At 38.7% G+C, this 17,811-nt stretch overlaps 1 protein-coding gene across 2 annotated transcripts in view; it reads left to right on the top strand.

Moving 5' to 3' along the window:
- Nucleotides 1-16,365: 16,365 nt before the first annotated feature.
- Nucleotides 16,366-17,811, top strand: part of LOC109038309 (trypsin-1) — a 52,759-nt gene continuing 51,313 nt past the window's right edge. The window contains exon 1 of one of the 2 annotated variants that reach the window (XM_019053333.2): nt 16,366-17,130. The gene's annotated coding sequence lies outside the window, so the exon portion shown is untranslated. The remainder of the gene's footprint in view (nt 17,131-17,811) is intronic. The other variant, XM_019053332.2, reaches the window with a different exon arrangement.

Consider the following 17,811-nt stretch of genomic DNA (forward strand, 5'->3'; position numbering starts at 1 on the left):
CTCCGATCCGTAGCGGACCGATGCGATTCTTTTACACTATCGAAGATCGGAAAACTGTACAGACCGAATTTTGATACGACTTTTAGTTTCCGAGATTTCGGACTTGTAAAATTTTGACGGCATCCGCGATAGACCATATCCTACAGTATGGACCTGGTATCGGATACTGGAGAGTAGGGTCTGATTCCGGAAATTGGATTTTCGGACTTGTAAAAATTTTCGATTTCGAAAGACCATATCCTACAGTATGGACCTGGTATCGGATACTGGAGAGTAGGGTCTGATTCCGGAAATTGGATTTTAGGACTTGTAAAATTTTTGGGATCAATAGACCATATCCTCCAGTATGGGTCTGGTATCGGAGACTGGTGAGTGTGCGCTTGGAGATTTGTATCCGAACCTTGTGTTTTGGAATAAGCAACTGGGATTGTATATTGCAATTTCAGTTTGATGGATCGAAAACCTGTAAAATTTTCGGAGTCATTAGAACATAGCCTCCAGGATGGGACTGTTATCGGTGACTGGAGAGGAGGGTCTGATTCGGGATATTAAAACATTATCTAAGTCCTACGCTGGAAAAATTTTTGGAAAATTCTCCTCCTCCGATCCATCCCAACCCGACACGATTCTTTTACACTATCGAAGATCGGAAAACCGTACGACCCGAATTTTGAGACGACTTTTAGTTTTTGAGAAAATCCAACTTTCACCTAAGTCGCATGCGTATCTTATATGTATATACGAGTTTTTTATGCTTGTTTGAATAAATGGATTCTTGAGTTTTACTATTCACCGTTTGTATGTCTGATGTTATAAACACGTCTATGACACATACCTATCTTATGTGTATACACGGTTTTCTTCGTGGCCTTCGTAGACTGCGGTCCTCGCTCCGTCCAGAGTTCAAAATTCATCGTGAAATAGTTGTGAGTTCATGGATCGCACAACGATGTAACGACTGGCTATTAGTTTCTACGGATCAAGGGTATCAGAAAAACTTAAAAATTGCGGGCAGCCCCCCTCGCGAACCGGATTGTTTAGGAAACTTCAGCACAAGCCTACGGGTCCTCACTCTATACGTCCCGAAATCAATGTTCAACGTGAAATATCCGTTGGTTCATGGGTCGCAGAATCATCTGAGGACTCTAATTCACTTGTATGGATCAAGGGTTTCAGAAAAAACTTGAAAATTGCGGGCAGCCCCCCTCGCGAACCGGATTGTTTAGGAAACTTCAGCACAAGCCTGCGGGTCCTCACTCTATACATCCCGAAATCAATGTTCAACGTGAAATATCCGTTGGTTCATGGGTCGCAGAATAATCTGAGGACTCTAATTCACTTGTACGGATCAAGGGTGTCAGAAAAACTTAAAATTTCATTGCGGGTTCTCACCCAGCGGTCGTGAGGGAGCAACGAAGTGCTTTAACTCCGTTTCCGTGCTGCGGTCCTCGATGGATGCGTCACGAGATGATCAATATTCAACGTGAAATATCTCTTGGTTTGTGGATCGCAGGATAATCTTATGAATCTTATTCAGTTGTATGGAGTAAGCGGTATACTCGATGACTTCGATTATTTAACACAACTTCATATGAGAATGTCCATGGTTGATGATTTCGATACTATACCACAGATAGAAACGTAACATATCAATAATCGATGGTATTTGCTTAATATGTCGAAAACGGTACGTCCTAGACGATTTTTGACGAGAACAATCCGCTACATTTCGATTATAAATTCAATGAGAGCACTAGGAAGCCTCTAAAACAGTTAGGAAGCCCAAAATCAATCAATCAATAATTATCTTATTGGAATCCACCGTATTGCTTTCATGCAGGGACGTGTCGTAACCTGCGATGGACCGTTCGATCTAACATTTAAGGTAGGGTAAAAGATCGATATTCAGGTCCAAATTACTTCACACTCGATTATTTACCATAGTTTCAAATATAGTACCTATATAGTGAGAGTATAGATAAATGTGAAACTCCGAGAATCCATCAGGCCTTCACCGATGCCTCCGCGAATAAAGTCAGGGCCAAAAATGCAACCAACCTATGAATTTCAATTACACAGAGCAATTTACTAATACAATTGTTACGAACCATCGTTTATCAAGCACGTATTTGACTTAGTTTTTGCATAAATTTACTCATTTTTTGCGGAAGAACGCTCATTTATGTACATTCTGAGCCAGATTGGTTAGAATTGGAATCTACAGACTGGCAGTGAAATTTTGGGCGTTAGAAGTTGGTTAGAAGGGTGCGGCTGCACTTTTGGGTCCAAAACCCTCCATGAAGCGATCTATCCATACTCTCGCTATAAAGGTGGTCTAGTTTTAAATAGGAATACATCAATATTCAATTATTTCGATTCATTACCATAGTTTTTTAATAGGAATACATCGATGGGCAATTATTTCGATTTTTCACCGTAACATCAAATGGAAAAATCTAGTCAGTTGATGATTGCGAATATTTACCCTAATGGACCACCAGACGAGTTTCTTAACCAAAATTTCACGTAAACCATGATGCGCACACCGAAAATTACCGAAATATGATTCTTGAGATTTAAATTCAAACTACCCGCTCATGAAAGCTCGCAATGCTCCGCGTGATTCACATCACACGCTAAACGTTATCACGATAGTTTCTGCGATATAAAAATCTTGACACTTTGGATCAGCTATAGCAAATTGTTTACAGTTTGAACAACACATGATGGGAAATGAATACTTATTGCTCGATTGAGAAGCTTGCTGAAAGCGTTGTAGTGCTCGATTTGATTGTCGTAGAGCTTTGAGCAGTTCAAATTCCCCGTAACCAATATGTGAAATGAAAACGTTAATATCTTCGTTAGGAGTTGGTTTCAGTAATTTAGTTGCGTGAATCGTGTTCTCCGTGAAGCTCTGGTTAAGAAACACGTATCAGAATGCTTAAATTCGCACCTTATCTAGTGGTCCATTTTAAATGGGAATGTAACAATACTCGATGATTTCGATTACTTACCACAACTTCACATGAGAATGTTAATGGTCGATGATTTCGATAGAAATAAAGGTAAAATATCAATAATCGATGGATTTTGCTCGATATCTGGAAAATGATGCGTCCTACACGATTTCTGACGGCAACACACCCGCTACTTTTCAAATATGAATGCAATGAGACCACCGGAAGCCTCCAAAAAATTTATCAAACCTAAAAGATGTTGAATTTCATTGCGGGAACCCCCCAGTTGCGAACAACGGTATTGAAAAAGCTCCAATGGTACATTGCTTTACGGTCCCCGTCAAAATCAGAACTGAGAACTCAAGAGGGAACTGATGCATTTGATTGTGAGTCAAAATCAGAACTTCATAAAGAACTTGAGATAAAGGTGACCGCAGAAGAGGATCATAACTCTAGTAAAGATAAAAAGGGTGATGCGAAGATCCATATAGAGATGGATAAAAACCATGTCTTGAAGCCCCAAAATCATGAGAATGATTTTTTTCGAAGATCCATGTAGAGATGGATAAAAACCATGTTTTGAAGCCCCAAAATCATGAGAATGATTTTTTTCTTCTTTCTTTAGGATTTTATGACTTATGATTCACTCCACTAGGCTTTCAAGAAGCTTGATTTTCATACGAGAAGCCAAGAGATTGAATGGTGTGATGACTATGAGAAATCAAAAATGCTCATTTTGGACGCGAATCCAGGCAAAGTGTCGAGTTCCATAAACTCGTGTTGAGCGCTGTGGAGATAATTAGAGGATTTTATGACCTATGAATCACTCCACTAAGCTTCCAAGAAGTTTAATTTTCATATGAGAATCCGCGAGATTGAATGGTGTGATCAGTATTAGAAATGAAATGTGCTCATTTTGGACGCGAATCCACGAGAAGTGTCGAGTTCCATAAACTCGTGTTGAGCGGTGTGGAGATAATTAGAGGATTTTGTGACTTATGATTCACTCCACTAGGCTTCCAAGAAGTTTAATTTTCATACGAGAAGCAACGAGATTGAATGGTGTGATGACTATGAGAAATCAAAAATGCTCATTTTGAACGCGAATCGGCAGGTTAAGTGTCGAGTTGCAAAAAGACTCATAAAAGGTCCTGACTACTTGCACAGCATGGTGTACATAATGATGTGCACAAGACAGCTGATTTGTGCGCTGCAATAAGTATTTTATGCAAATATACAAGCAAGAACATTAAGATCTTGTGGCAGTACTTGAAAAGGGTGTTACGATACCTATAAGGCTCAAGGAATTTGAAATTGACCTATACAAATAAACTAATATTTACTGATATCTTGAGTGGTCACTGTGATTCTGATTGGGCAACAGATGAAAACGATAGAAAGAGCACGACAGGCTTCTTATTTCAATTATTTGAAAACTGAACCATTTGTTGGAATACCAAAAGCAAAACTCTGTGGCTACCTCATCCACTGAATCAGAGTATATGGCGCTTTTTGAAGCTGTCAGGGAAGCTCTTTGGTTGAAATCGTTTCTGAGTAGTATTAATATGACTGCAATAACTCCCATTTTAATTTATGAAGACAACACCGGTTACATAAGTATTGCAAAGAATCCAAGTAGTCACAAAAGATCAAAACACATGAATGTAAAGTATCATTTTTCTAGAGAACAGGTAGAAAAAGGGCTAAAAAATGTGAAATATGTTCCAACAGGTGATCAGCAAGCTGATTTACTGACCAAACCATTATCCACCATAAAATTCAAGAAATTAAGACCAGGGCTGGATCTTCAAAATTAGCAAAATTAGAAATTAGCAAGTCAAAATGCAAGTGGACTCGTCAAAAAATCCAAGTGGACTCGTCAAAATAAGTCTCCTTTGAATATATCCTTCAGCGCTCTCTAAGTGTTTTCTTTGCTCTCCTCTATCGAGTTGAAATGTTAGCTAAGGAAACAGACAAAAGTCGCAGGGAAGATCAAAACACATAGAAGTAAAGTATCCTTTTCTAGAGAACAGGTAGAAAAAGTGCTAATAAATGTGAAATATGTTCCAACAGGTGATCAGCTAGCCGATTTACTGACCAAACCGTTATCCACCATAAAATTCAAGAAATTAAGACCAGGGCCGGATCTTCAAAATTAGCAAAATTAGAAATTAGCAAGTCAAAATTCAAGTGGACTCATCAAAATAACTCTCCTTTGAATATATCCTTCAGCGCTCTCTAAGTGTTTACTTTGATCTCCTCTATCGAGTTGAAACGTAAGCTAAGGAAACAGACAAAAGTCGCAGGGAGCTAAATCTGGACTTTAGGAGGATGCGGTATGTAGGATGCTGTGCTTCGCTAAAACTGTGGCCGGTGAGCATTATCATGATGGAACATCCAGTCACCGCTTACCCGCAATTATTCAGGACGTATTCACCTGATAGAGCGTTGTAAAGTTTCCCTGGTCAGTTTCTTCTATAATCGTTGTACCGCGAGGAATATATATTCATGATATCCAGGGTGCAATCCATTTGAGGACTGTGCTTTTGTCTCAGGGTCGTAGCCGTAGACTCATTTGAAGTAAAATTTAATGAATCTTGAATTTTGCGGTGGCTAACGGTGAAACCGGTTGGAACATATTTCACATTTGACACCCATATTTTGACCAGTTATCTAGAAAAATGATACTTTACATCTATATGTTTTGATCTTTTGTGCTACTTGGATCAACAGAACATCGATAGCTTTCAATCATTTTAGAAGAGAACAGATCAAAATATGCGTGTAAAGTGAAATATGTTCCTTTTATTTTTTCGTAAAATAACCGAGGGTGAAGATTCATTAAATTTTACTTCAAATGAGTCTACGGCTACGACCCTGAGACAAAAGCACAGTCCTCAAATGGATTGCACCCTGGATATCATGAATATATATTCCTCGCGGTACAACGATTATAGAAGAAACTGACCAGGGAAACTTTACAACGCTCTATCAGGTGAATACGTCCTGAATAATTGCGGGTAAGCGGTGACTGGATGTTCCATCATGATAATGCTCACCGGCCACAGTTTTAGCGAAGCACAGCATCCTACATACCGCATCCTCCTAAAGTCCAGATTTAGCTCCCTGCGACTTTTGTCTGTTTCCTTAGCTTACGTTTCAACTCGATAGAGGAGATCAAAGTAAACACTTAGAGAGCGCTGAAGGATATATTCAAAGGAGAGTTATTTTGATGAGTCCACTTGAATTTTGACTTGCTAATTTCTAATTTTGCTAATTTTGAAGATCCGGCCCTGGTCTTAATTTCTTGAATTTTATGGTGGATAACGGTTTGGTCAGTAAATCGGCTAGCTGATCACCTGTTGGAACATATTTCACATTTATTAGCACTTTTTCTACCTGTTCTCTAGAAAAGGATACTTTACTTCTATGTGTTTTGATCTTCCCTGCGACTTTTGTCTGTTTCCTTAGCTAACATTTCAACTCGATAGAGGAGAGCAAAGAAAACACTTAGAGAGCGCTGAAGGATATATTCAAAGGAGACTTATTTTGACGAGTCCACTTGGATTTTTTGACGAGTCCACTTGCATTTTGACTTGCTAATTTCTAATTTTGCTAATTTTGAAGATCCAGCCCTGGTCTTAATTTCTTGAATTTTATGGTGGATAATGGTTTGGTCAGTAAATCAGCTAGCTGATCACCTGTTGGAACATATTTCACATTTTTTAGCCCTTTTTCTACCTGTTCTCTAGAAAAATGATACTTTACATTCATGTGTTTTGATCTTTTGTGACTACTTGGATTCTTTGCAATACTTATGTAACCGGTGTTGTCTTCATAAATTAAAATGGGAGTTATTGCAGTCATATTAATACTACTCAGAAACGATTTCAACCAAAGAGCTTCCCTGACAGCTTCAAAAAGCGCCATATACTCTGATTCAGTGGATGAGGTAGCCACAGAGTTTTGCTTTTGGTATTCCAACAAATGGTTCAGTTTTCAAATAATTGAAATAAGAAGCCTGTCGTGCTCTTTCTATCGTTTTCATCTGTTGCCCAATCAGAATCACAGTGACCACTCAAGATATCAGTAAATATTAGTTTATTTGTATAGGTCAATTTCAAATTCCTTGAGCCTTATAGGTATCGTAACACCCTTTTCAAGTACTGCCACAAGATCTTAATGTTCTTGCTTGTATATTTGCATAAAATACTTATTGCAGCGCACAAATCAGCTGTCTTGTGCACATCATTATGTACACCATGCTGTGCAAGTAGTCAGGACCTTTTATGAGTCTTTTTGCAACTCGACACTTAACCTGCCGATTCGCGTTCAAAATGAGCATTTTTGATTTCTCATAGTCATCACACCATTCAATCTCGTTGCTTCTCGTATGAAAATTAAACTTCTTGGAAGCCTAGTGGAGTGAATCATAAGTCACAAAATCCTCTAATTATCTCCACACCGCTCAACACGAGTTTATGGAACTCGACACTTCTCGTGGATTCGCGTCCAAAATGAGCACATTTCATTTCTAATACTGATCACACCATTCAATCTCGCGGATTCTCATATGAAAATTAAACTTCTTGGAAGCTTAGTGGAGTGATTCATAGGTCATAAAATCCTCTAATTATCTCCACAGCGCTCAACACGAGTTTATGGAACTCGACACTTTGCCTGGATTCGCGTCCAAAATGAGCATTTTTGATTTCTCATAGTCATCACACCATTCAATCTCTTGGCTTCTCGTATGAAAATCAAGCTTCTTGAAAGCCTAGTGGAGTGAATCATAAGTCATAAAATCCTAAAGAAAGAAGAAAAAAATCATTCTCATGATTTTGGGGCTTCAAAACATGGTTTTTATCCATCTCTACATGGATCTTCGAAAAAAATCATTCTCATGATTTTGGGGCTTCAAGACATGGTTTTTATCCATCTCTATATGGATCTTCGCATCACCCTTTTTATCTTTACTAGAGTTATGATCCTCTTCTGCGGTCACCTTTATCTCAAGTTCTTTATGAAGTTCTGATTTTGACTCACAATCAAATGCATCAGTTCCCTCTTGAGTTCTCAGTTCTGATTTTGACGGGGACCGTAAAGCAATGTACCATTGGAGCTTTTTCAATACCGTTGTTCGCAACTGGGGGGTTCCCGCAATGAAATTCAACATCTTTTAGGTTTGATAAATTTTTTGGAGGCTTCCGGTGGTCTCATTGCATTCATATTTGAAAAGTAGCGGGTGTGTTGCCGTCAGAAATCGTGTAGGACGCATCATTTTCCAGATATCGAGCAAAATCCATCGATTATTGATATTTTACCTTTATTTCTATCGAAATCATCGACCATTAACATTCTCATGTGAAGTTGTGGTAAGTAATCGAAATCATCGAGTATTGTTACATTCCCATTTAAAATGGACCACTAGATAAGGTGCGAATTTAAGCATTCTGATACGTGTTTCTTAACCAGAGCTTCACGGAGAACACGATTCACGCAACTAAATTACTGAAACCAACTCCTAACGAAGATATTAACGTTTTCATTTCACATATTGGTTACGGGGAATTTGAACTGCTCAAAGCTCTACGACAATCAAATCGAGCACTACAACGCTTTCAGCAAGCTTCTCAATCGAGCAATAAGTATTCATTTCCCATCATGTGTTGTTCAAACTGTAAACAATTTGCTATAGCTGATCCAAAGTGTCAAGATTTTTATATCGCAGAAACTATCGTGATAACGTTTAGCGTGTGATGTGAATCACGCGGAGCATTGCGAGCTTTCATGAGCGGGTAGTTTGAATTTAAATCTCAAGAATCATATTTCGGTAATTTTCGGTGTGCGCATCATGGTTTACGTGAAATTTTGGTTAAGAAACTCGTCTGGTGGTCCATTAGGGTAAATATTCGCAATCATCAACTGACTAGATTTTTCCATTTGATGTTACGGTGAAAAATCGAAATAATTGCCCATCGATGTATTCCTATTAAAAAACTATGGTAATGAATCGAAATAATTGAATATTGATGTATTCCTATTTAAAACTAGACCACCTTTATAGCGAGAGTATGGATAGATCGCTTCATGGAGGGTTTTGGACCCAAAAGTGCAGCCGCACCCTTCTAACCAACTTCTAACGCCCAAAATTTCACTGCCAGTCTGTAGATTCCAATTCTAACCAATCTGGCTCAGAATGTACATAAATGAGCGTTCTTCCGCAAAAAATGAGTAAATTTATGCAAAAACTAAGTCAAATACGTGCTTGATAAACGATGGTTCGTAACAATTGTATTAGTAAATTGCTCTGTGTAATTGAAATTCATAGGTTGGTTGCATTTTTGGCCCTGACTTTATTCGCGGAGGCATCGGTGAAGGCCTGATGGATTCTCGGAGTTTCACATTTATCTATACTCTCACTATATAGGTACTATATTTGAAACTATGGTAAATAATCGAGTGTGAAGTAATTTGGACCTGAATATCGATCTTTTACCCTACCTTAAATGTTAGATCGAACGGTCCATCGCAGGTTACGACACGTCCCTGCATGAAAGCAATACGGTGGATTCCAATAAGATAATTATTGATTGATTGATTTTGGGCTTCCTAACTGTTTTAGAGGCTTCCTAGTGCTCTCATTGAATTTATAATCGAAATGTAGCGGATTGTTCTCGTCAAAAATCGTCTAGGACGTACCGTTTTCGACATATTAAGCAAATACCATCGATTATTGATATGTTACGTTTCTATCTGTGGTATAGTATCGAAATCATCAACCATGGACATTCTCATATGAAGTTGTGTTAAATAATCGAAGTCATCGAGTATACCGCTTACTCCATACAACTGAATAAGATTCATAAGATTATCCTGCGATCCACAAACCAAGAGATATTTCACGTTGAATATTGATCATCTCGTGACGCATCCATCGAGGACCGCAGCACGGAAACGGAGTTAAAGCACTTCGTTGCTCCCTCACGACCGCTGGGTGAGAACCCGCAATGAAATTTTAAGTTTTTCTGACACCCTTGATCCGTACAAGTGAATTAGAGTCCTCAGATTATTCTGCGACCCATGAACCAACGGATATTTCACGTTGAACATTGATTTCGGGATGTATAGAGTGAGGACCCGCAGGCTTGTGCTGAAGTTTCCTAAACAATCCGGTTCGCGAGGGGGGCTGCCCGCAATTTTCAAGTTTTTTCTGAAACCCTTGATCCATACAAGTGAATTAGAGTCCTCAGATGATTCTGCGACCCATGAACCAACGGATATTTCACGTTGAACATTGATTTCGGGACGTATAGAGTGAGGACCCGTAGGCTTGTGCTGAAGTTTCCTAAACATACCGTTCGCGAGGGGGGCTGCCCGCAATTTTTAAGTTTTTTCTGATACCCTTGATCCGTAGAAATTAATAGCCAGTCGTCACATCGTTGTGCGATCATGAACACACAACTATTTCACGATGAATTTTGAACTCTGGACGGAGCGAGGACCGCAGTCTACGAAGGCCACGAAGAAAACCGCGTATACACATAAGATAGGTATGTGTCATAGACGTGTTTATGACATCAGACATACAAACGGTCAATAGTAAAACTCAAGAATCCATTTATTCAAACAAGCATAAAAAAACTCGTATATACATATAAGATACACATGCGACTTAGGTGAAAGTTGGATTTTCGCGAAAACTAAAAGTCGTATCAAAATTCGGTCTGTACAGTTTTCCGATCTTCCATAGTGTAAAAGAATCGGATCGGAGGAGAGTAATTTTCCGAAATTTTTTTAATTTCCCGAATCAGACCCTACTCTCCAGTATCCGATACCAGGCCCATGCTAGAGGATACGGTCTTTCGAAATCGAAAATTTTTACAAGTCCGAAAATCCGAATATTTTGCACAATCTGAAAACAATGTAAGGAACAGAACCGCGCATACACATAAGATAGGTATATATCATAGATGTGTTTTTACAATCGGACATACAACCTGTCAAGAGTGAGCTACCAACCCATTTATTCGAGCAAGCGTAAAAACTCGTATATACATATAAGATACGCATGCGACTTAGGTGAAAGTTGGATTTTCTCAAAAACTAAAAGTCGTCTCAAAATTCGGGTCGTACGGTTTTCCGATCTTCGATAGTGTAAAAGAATCGTGTCGGGTTGGGATGGATCGGAGGAGGAGAATTTTCCGAAAATATTTTCCAGCGTAGGACTTAGATAATGTTTTAATATCCCGAATCAGACCCTACTCTCCAGTATCCAATACCTGACCCATACTGTAGGTGTACTGTTCTAATGATTCCGAAAATTTTACAGGTTTTCGATCCATCAAACTGAAATTGCAATATACAATCCCAGTTGCTTCTTCCAAAACACAAGGTTCGGATACAAATCTCCAAGCGCACACTCACCAGTCTCCGATACCAGACCCATACTGGAGGATATGGTCTATTGATCCTAAAAATTTTACAAGTCCGAAAATCCAATTTCCGGAATCAGACCCTACTCTCCAGTATCCGATACCAGGTCCATACTGTAGGATATGGTCTTTCGAAATCGAAAATTTTTACAAGTCCGAAAATCCAATTTCCGGAATCAGACCCTACTCTCCAGTATCCGATACCAGGTCCATACTGTAGGATATGGTCTATTGTTGGATGCCGTCAAAATTTTACAAGTCCGAAATCTCGGAAACTAAAAGTCGTATCAAAATTCGGTCTGTACAGTTTTCCGATCTTCGATAGTGTAAAAGAATCGCATCGGTCCGCTACGGATCGGAGGAGGGTAATTTTCCGAAAATTTTTTAATTGCCCGAATCAGACCCTACACTCCAGTCTCCGATACCAGACCCATACTGTAAGATACGGTCTTTCGAAATCGAAAATTTTTACAAGTCCGAAAATCCAATTCCCGAATCAGACCCTAATCTCCAGTCTCCGATACCAGACCCATACTGTAAGATACGGTCTTTCGAAATCGAAAATTTTTACAAGTCCGAAAATCCAATTACCGAATCAGACCCTAATCTACAGTCTCCGATACCAGGCCCATACTGCAAGATACGGTCTCTCGAAACCGAAAAATTTTACAAGTCCGAAATCTCGAAAACCAAAACTCGTATCGAAATTCGGTCCGTACAGTTTTCCGATCTTCGATTATGGAAAAGAATCGAATCGATCCGCGGCGGATCGGACGAGGGTGATTTTCCGAAAATTTTCCAATTTCCCGAATCAGACCCTAATCTACAGTATCAGATACCGACCCATACTGCAAGATACGGTCTCTCGAAACCGAAAATTTTTACAAGTCCGAAAATCCGAATTTTTTGCACAATCTGGCAACACTGTACGGAAAAATCAACTAATTTCTTGCCCCATCTGGCAACACTGTAAAATGCGATGTTGCAAAAATTTCACCAATAAATAAATCATTTATTTACATGCCCCGTTCGGCAACACTGCTGCGCCATCTTGAAAAAATACACCATTGCATAACCCGAAAAATGAAGGGGCATTAATACACGATTGCATAACCCGAAAATGAAGGGGCAACATGCAATACTTTCTTTTTACAGCGTTGCCATATTGTACAATAATCCCTATACAACGCTGTAATTTAATTCATATTTTTCTGCACAATCATGCAACGCTGTTGGATAATTTACTGTTCTAAAATTCCTGTTTTTACCCTACTAATAAGTTGCCCCGTTATATATTGGGATTTTTCGAAAAATCGATTTTCTCGTAAAAACAGGGTTTTCCGGGAAAAACTGAATTTTTAGGAAATAAACGATCAAATTGTGATTTATGTTTTTGATATGTCCTTTAACGTTGAATTCGAAAATGATAACTGTTTCCTGCTATCCATTAGGAGTTTCTGAGGAGCTAAATTTTTCTCGTTAAAAAGAGGATTTTCCTGCATGGCAAACTCGGTGCCCGGGAATGCTTGTGAATAATGATGAAAAAACATGTCATTACTTAACTCAGCGGCCGAGCGTCTGAAGAAGTATGGTCGATCGTTAATTTCTTAAAAATTGATTTTTCCCCGGAAACCCCTGTTTTTACGAAAAAATCAATTTTCCGAAAAATCCCGATATATTGGAGCGACTTTTCATAATTTTTGGACTCTGCCTTAGAAAACACACAAAAAAAACATTCATCACATGTTGAGGTTTATTTCATGAAAATTGAGTTTTTGCTGGAAAAGCTTATTCTTTTTTACAAGAAAATCCTTTTTCCGGATAATCCTGATGGAATGGAGAAAAATGGATAGCATTTTCGGACTCGGCGTTAAAAAGTACAACAAGACCGCAATTACCATAAGCTCGGTACCGTTGAGCTCGGTTTCCGGATGCAGATCTATGGAATTATGTGAGACTTATCACCGTCATTTTACCCTTTTTTAGTGTTTGTTAGATGTTTCAATTGTTTCATCGCTCTATCGAGAGGTAAAAACTTTTTGGGGAGATGTCCAATACAACTTTTCCCACACTCAATTTTTCCTGCCGAGGCCGAATATGACCTTAAATTTTTTCTAGAAATTACACATTTTCCGGGAAATGAATTTTTCTGGAAAAAAGTGTTTTTCAGTGTGAAATCCCATCTAAAGAAGATGGCTCTGTCGGCACGGGTTAACATTATCCGATTTGGCTGAAACTAGGCATGGAGTGTTTTTTTATCATATGGACCAGTTTCAGGGGGTAAGACTAGAGTACCCTCATAGACAGAGTTTGGCCATTTCTGTGCCGGTTTTTCATTGATCGCGTGTAAATAGGCTGAAACGATGTTCTTACGGCCGTAAATGAACAAACAAGATGACTGTTATCAGCAAGCAAGTTTGAGGTTATGCACATCTTTTTTTTTTTTTTTTTTTTTTTTTGAGTTTTGTGGCTTCTATTATATTCTATTATATTATTTTGACAGGAATCTACAGCCATAAATGCACATCTTACATCCCCCTGTGATAAAGGCAGAAGGCAATTTAACAGTGTTTTCATGTATTTTTCATGTGTTATTCGTAGATATACTAGTTGAAATTGTTACTGCCGTATAATTGAAATTTTTGTGAAATAGCTTCTTATCGATGTTACGGTGAGCCGCCATCTTGTTTGTTTATTTACGGCCGTGAGAGCATCATGAAGCCTAAAAACTCGTTGACCAATCAAAAAGCAGCACAGTTTTCCTGTAGTAAGAAGATACGAATGGCCATACTCTGTCTATAAAGGTCTAGGTAAGACCAAGAAACTTCCGACATTGCCAAATTTGGGCCACCCTAGTGCGCCCTCTACGCTTCCCCTTGGATCCGCCTACGGTCACGACTTGTGGCCATACTCTTCTTATAAAAACCCCTACTTATGTATACAATCTCTCTGAAGGGCGATCCAAGGTTTTAACCTGTAGGTTTTCGAGGAGGTTGCAACTAGAATACCTATAAAAGGAAAGTGCAGACATGTCGAAAAGGTCCAGTTACATGATCAAATTAAGCCATCAAACTGAAGCTCTGATTGGTGGAAAAATACCTGAGGTGAGGATACGACCGATGAGAGGCCCAATTTGATGGCTCGATTTGATAGTGTAACTGGACCTGAATATGGAGCTGCAGGGTATAAGAAGGCAGCCGACCTTCTAACAGAAAAAAAAATGACACTGCCAATCTTCAAATTCCAATATCAAACCAAGATGTCCGAAAATGTTCCCGAGTGAGCGTTTTTCCCCATAAATGGATGAATTTATGCAACAAGTAAGTCAAATACTTGCTTTACAGACGTCGGGTCTTAAAATTGTGAAAATAAAACACTCTGGATAATTTGAATACATAAGTTGGCTGTCCTGCTTTCGGGCCCTAGAAGCTAGAGTCCCTCATCCCATTACTTACGCTTGATTACCCATTTCACCGTCACGCTAGGATTCATCCAATTTTAAAAAAAAATTGTTTCGCGTGTATTTAGCAATTTTTTCCTTATTCTCCGTTAAAACACGAATAAAAAGAGGCCTCATTCATAAAAATCGGCCGAATAGAGGAGAAGTTACAGTATTCGAAATCCGAAGAAATCAACGAAACCTCGATTTCTCCATACAAAAAATAAAATGAAGGGAAAAAAGAAATATATGAATTACAATTAAATATAATTGACCTCAGAATTTTTCGGGATTGAAACGAGTTAAACATGTTTTTTATGTCCAAATCGAAAATTCTTTATATTTTTAACTACAGTGTCTCTTGAGTCGTTTAAGCCAAAAAAAATCCGTCGAGATTCGGAAACGTAAAGGCGCTTTAAAAGTATTCTGGGGCTATAATAGCTGAATCACCACTAGTAAATCCCGTTATATTATTAAACAGAAATGTACTCCATAGTTTAATGCCTTAGTTTCTTAAATACGATTATTTTAAGCACTCAAACATTTATACCACCAGTTTTAGCCATGAGGTGATTTCCTAAGAGCCGATAATATCACGAATTTCTCATAGAACCCTTCAAAAATGGCTTGCTTTTTGGGCAGCCGATTCGGCCATCGAACCGGGGTTTAAATGGAAGCTGATACCGATGCATAAGCACTTTCACACGAAGAATCTAACTTCACGTCAGGGAGTGGACATATTTTGATTTTTTCGATTTTATATGAAAAAATTGATGGTTTTTTGGGATTGATATTACTTTTTATTGTTGCTTGAAAAATAAATGCACCCAAAATGACATATTGACTTTAACATATGTGCACTCACGAAATTGATTCGTAAATTCAACCAGTGGGTACATCGACCTGGAATATCAAGTTTCTGCAATTTTTTACGGCAAATCAATAGATTTTCGGGATGTAGATTGCTTAATTTCAATTCATGAATGAATAAAGCAACGACATGGTTGAACTTCTTCGCATGGAAAGACGTTTAAAATAACAAAATCAAGACGTATTTAATGCAATTGCATTTATATCGAGTCAATTTCTTTTCAATAATATAACGGATTTATACTACCGGCGATTTGGGTATTTTAGCCCCAAAATACCTTTAAATCGACTTTATCTTCTAGGAGTTCGACAAATGTTTTCCTTTCTTCGCTTAAATTATTCTGTAGCACTTTTCTTCAAGAATCTGATAAGATTTTGCTTGAGGCAGATCAAAAAACTTAAATTCGTTCTAATGGCTTTCTACATTCACAATACACGGTCTCGTCAAGATGCGTCGTTGACCTCGCAGTGTTGCATCGTGATTTCTCTTGTAGTGCTTGCTTGCCTATTTTGAAATCTCTGTAAATGAAAACTAAGAGGGTTGATATGTGCGAGTTAATGACGCGCCTTATCAACACATTGTGTTTGGAGTTCACTGCTTGTTTTTTTTTTTTTTTTATATATATATATATATATATATATATATATATATATATATATATATATATATGGCGACGAGAAACTTACTAAAATGTATCATTACGACGTATTGACAAAGTTCAATGGCTAATCGTGTGCTATTTTCGAAAAAAAATTATCTAGGATATAGTTAGGTTGGCAGCAAGTGTGGTTGATGATAACCGTCAAAAGTTGGCAATAACACCCCTTTTTTCCTCAAAAACCAAAACAATATAAAGCACTGCCATCTGTGGGTCCTTTGACCTGAGTGGAGTCACATCCATACTCTCTTTACCAAGGTACTCTGAGAAGCTCCATGGCTTAACCTCAAAATTACCGACTTGTCGTACTTTCTCTATGTGGGTGCTCCAGCTGTAACCTCCTAAAAAACTCTCTTGCAAAAAAATTCCATAGAAAAATAACAGATATTATCTTGACCCATAGAAGACTCTCTGAAGGTCTGAGGGTTTGACCTTGGATCACTCTGTGTAAAGGTACTCTATGGGCAGTGTGCGGAGGGGGCAATGACGGACGGAGGCTCCGCGGGAGCGCGGGCACGGGACAGGTCACGAGCTCCGCGGTCCAGCTGCGCGGCTGCGCGGTCCAGTCGATTTCGGATCTCGGTCGCACGCGGACCTCGAGCCCGGAGCTTCTCCATCGTCATGGTGATGTGAGTGTGCCGCGGTAAGCTTAGACGTCGCTCCCGTTGTCGTCGTCGTTGTTGTTGTTGTTGTTGTTGTCGTTGTGCTTTCGGCTTTCGCTTCCCGATCGACGCCACGCCTGATGTGCTCACAGGAGCCGCCTACTCTCGGTACGATACCGTTTTTCGGCTTCGGAACCGATCAAATCCTATTTTTATTTTAGGGGCCTCGAGGATAAGGCGCATATGTAAAGCGGAGCTTTCGAAAATGTCCATTTTCAAAAACAACAAAAAAAAAAAAGTGTTGTATCTTTAAACTCTCAGTTCCTATTGCCCTTACCATGATACCCGAGGAAACTTGAGAGAGGAACGTTAAAAAATTGTAGTCCGCTTCTTGGAAAGGGAATACTACGTTAATTCATCGGCAAAAATTTAAAAAAAAAAAAATGATTTGGAAAAATTGGACTTTTCGGAAGTGCTAATTTAATTGCAGTCTCTGAAAAAATTGCAATTTAAATATTCTGTGAAAAACTTATGACTAACATTCAATCTTTAAGCATCAAAATGTGAGTTTGAACTTATTTTCCGCCATGAGGCTCTAAGTAATTTTAAAGTTTTAAACACGTATTTCTCGAAATAGCTAGAACTGCCGTCTTGCCCTCCTGACCCCTTATATTATGTACGTATGCATATTATGTATGTATTTTGTATTATGTTTCCCTTCTTGTTCTCGATCTCCTTTTATACTTGGGTGTCTGAAAGTGAGATCGGGAACAAGAAAGGAAGACAAGCACCCACACGATTGCCCGATGAAGTAATAAGCATGTTCAACTTCATATTGCGTAGGTAATG

Source organism: Bemisia tabaci, chromosome 10 (assembly GCF_918797505.1).
Source record: "Bemisia tabaci chromosome 10, PGI_BMITA_v3".
In the NCBI taxonomy this organism is placed as follows: domain Eukaryota; kingdom Metazoa; phylum Arthropoda; class Insecta; order Hemiptera; family Aleyrodidae; genus Bemisia; species Bemisia tabaci.